This window comes from Macadamia integrifolia, chromosome 1 (genome assembly GCF_013358625.1).
Source record: "Macadamia integrifolia cultivar HAES 741 chromosome 1, SCU_Mint_v3, whole genome shotgun sequence".
Lineage (NCBI taxonomy): Eukaryota > Viridiplantae > Streptophyta > Magnoliopsida > Proteales > Proteaceae > Macadamia > Macadamia integrifolia.
Window position 1 is genome coordinate 29,757,506 of NC_056557.1, and position 3,550 is coordinate 29,761,055.

Below are 3,550 nucleotides of genomic sequence, written 5' to 3' on the forward strand. Positions count from 1 at the left end.
TTTTAATTGAAAACACTTGTATTTCTCAATGAATTAAGCTCTCACAATAGAGAGTATATATAGAAGTACATAATGAAACCCTAGTCAACTAGGTGTGGTATGGTAGGAGAATATTACATGTGATATAAAAGGAAAGAGAATATATGGAGAGACTTCCCATATCGGGAAGATAGCTAGTCTTTAGTGGAGATGAACTGCACAGACAACTGTTTTTTGGCAACACGGTCACAAACAAAATGGAAGTCAATCTCGACATGCTTTGTACGGGCATGAAAAGACTGGGTTGGCTGAGAGATAGGTCGCACCGACATTATCACACCACAGAATCGGTGAACCATGAATTGGAATGCCAAGTTCTTTAAGAAGGGACTCCAAACAAATAAGTTCTGCAACAGCATTAGCCAGAGCTTTATACTCTAATTCAGTGGAGGAGCAAGCCATTGTCTGTTGCTTTTGAGAAGACCATGAGATCAGACTAGAACCAAGATAGATAGCATAACCTTCAGTAGATTTCCAATCATCACCATTGCCAGCCCAGTCAGCGTCAAAGAAGGCCTGGAGTGTGGATTGGTTTGTGAATCAGCCAAAAAGAAGACCATGGGACTGTGTTTGCTTCAAATATCTGAGAATCCGCTTCACAAGGGCCCAATGATCCTTGGTCGAAGTGTGCATGAATTGGCAAACACAATTGATTGGGACAGAGAAATCAGGCCGAGTCAGAGTCACAAATTGGAGAGCCCCAACAATCGAGCGGTAAAGAGTGGGATCAGCCATAGGCGCACCCCCTGAAAGGGATGGTTTGGCGGTAGTAGCCATGGGTGTAAGAACACCTTTACAATCATCCATGCTAACGCGTTGCAGAAGATCACCAATATATCAAGACTGTGTAAGGAGCAGGCCCTTTGAGTGGGGCAACACCTCAATCCCCAAGAAAAAATGTAAGCGACCCAAATCTTTGATAGAAAACTCCAAAGCCAAAGAGGAGAGCAGTTGGCGATTGGAGCAAATATCTCTTGTAACAAAAATATAATCTACATAAACCAAAACATAAAACATGGAATCACCTTTCTTGTAGATGAATAGAGATGGATCAGTCTATGAGGCCACAAAACCATATTGAAGAAGAAAAGTAGACAGGCCATCGAACCATGCTTGAGGTGCCTATTTAAGTGTATATATGGACTTGTGAAGTCGACACACATGGTTTGGATGGGATAGATCACTAATGTCATGCCCCGTTCACATAGAACCGGACCGGTGATCGAGTCCCCTCCGAGTAACCCAAAACCACAAGGATTATCTGATGCAGTAACCACAGCACAGCAAGCACCAATAAACATGGGGTATAATTAATAAAATACAGCAGAAGTCTTGTCATATATGAATACCTATAATTTTCCATATACTCTTGATACCCAAAATGTCATACATAGTATAATTACAAGTGGGCCCGTAAGCATGATATTTTCACAAGAAATTGCAATTTAACTATCGAGAGCACAAAAGGGAAAATATACCCAAAGAATAAAAAAAGTATAGCATGAAGAATTAGTTATTGTTGCCCTGCAACACAAATCTTACACGGGCAACCGTCGCCATGATCAAATCCTTCGGGGGCCACCAATCCCCTACTAGGATTTCATCAATGGGACCCAGCACGGGTTCCTCTACTGAATAGCCTACAAAATCATCAAAAATGTATGCATATGAGGGGTGAGCTCACTATCTCAATAAATGGAAAGAAAGACTCACACAAGCAATTACAAATCAAATGATACTATATGCATGAGATTCATTTTAAACCTACTTCACCTAAACAATCATTACTAGGTCATAGGTAATGTGCTACTCACAACCATAGTGAACGTATCCCTGGGGTATGAGATGCATTCTCCATCTCACAATATGCCCATAGGATTGTCGGAGAATGCTAGTCATGAGCACTCGAAAAAGTAAATCATGGTCGAACCACAGCAGAAATGTAAATCGTGGTCGAATCACAGTAGAAAAGTAAATTATGGTTGAATCACAGTAGAAATTAAAAGCAGTACGATTGGCCCTCTGAATATATCACCAAGGTTTCCAACTATCCTAATGATCAGCCAGGTGTACTTCTAACCACCACAGCGGTCCACAACCGATGCTTCCCCCAATGATAACCTAACACCTAACCTCTGTTAGGAAGGGTCGTAGCTCGAGGGAATATGATATCCTAACCATATGCTCCTATATGAGATAGTACAACTGCATAGCGCTTCCGTGTCCCATTCCACAGTGTACCAATATATTCGTTTTCAAGCCGATTACAACATCTATTCTAGAAATCCCACACATATTTGGCAAATCATCACTATATTCCATCATATGATAAACCCATTCTCAAGATTTCCAAGCAAGTAACAAGCATATAGAATTTAAGATACAACATGTTCAGCTCTAAATGCATCATTCTTACATCAAGCATATTCATGGGAATGGAAATCGAAATGTCAATATAGTCTATGAATGCATAGGATGCCAAAAACACTAAAAATAACATCAAAGTCCTCTCCCCACTTCCCTATTCGTGTAGAAGAATCTGCACTCGCGGTACGGCTAAGATCCGGACTGAAGACGAGTGTCTCGAAACCTAACACAGATAAGAAGTTTAGATGCATCCAATTTGAGACCATAAATGACGTAGGTTATGGTCATGACACGTATAATAGCGTTAAGAAGGTTTTCAGTGAGTTTGAGCTCAAGTAGAGCTTATTTGGGTTATAGGTGGGTCATACAGGTGGGTAGGAGAACCCAACTGTGTAAACTATCCAGACCAGTGAGTCATACTAATAGGTCTGGTACCCACCAATTCTACCCGTCGGTAAGCCCAGAGGAGACTGATGGGTCATACTGGTAGGTCTAGCACCCGTCGGTTCTACCTGCTGGTAGAACCAGAAGTACTGGCAAGACTAGTAGGTCACACCGACAAGTCAGGCACCCACCAGTCTTACTCGTCAATTGATCTAGATATGATCGGTGGGTCACACTGGTAGGTGTGGCATCTACCAATCCTATCTGCCAGTTGGGCCAGAAGCCCTGGCAAGACTGTGGGGTCACACTGGTAGGTCTGACCACCCGCCAATGCTACCCATCGATATTCTACGGGTTTTACCGTCTTCCTTCCTTTCTTTATTCCACCTCTTGAAAACCCAATAAGGTGGTTCCCACTTCATTTTCCACACTTCCTAAGCCTCATTTACTTGATTGTTCCATGGATCTAATTCATCATCAAGATTTAGGGAAAGAAATCATACCTTAACTTGAAAAACCCCAAATCTTGGGATCTTCTTTCCAAACTCAAATCTTTGTTTTCCTTCTTAAATCCCTCAAGGAAATCATACAAGGGTTTCATTATTCCCTAGATTCAACCACATACAAAATGGTTTCATCACATCTCAAGGGTTTATAGCTTTACTTACTTATCGATGACAATACCGGCGGTGAAAAGGTAAAACGTGGCTACGGAATCCAAGGGGAAAGCCTTCTTCCCACTTTTCTTCTTCTTCCTCTT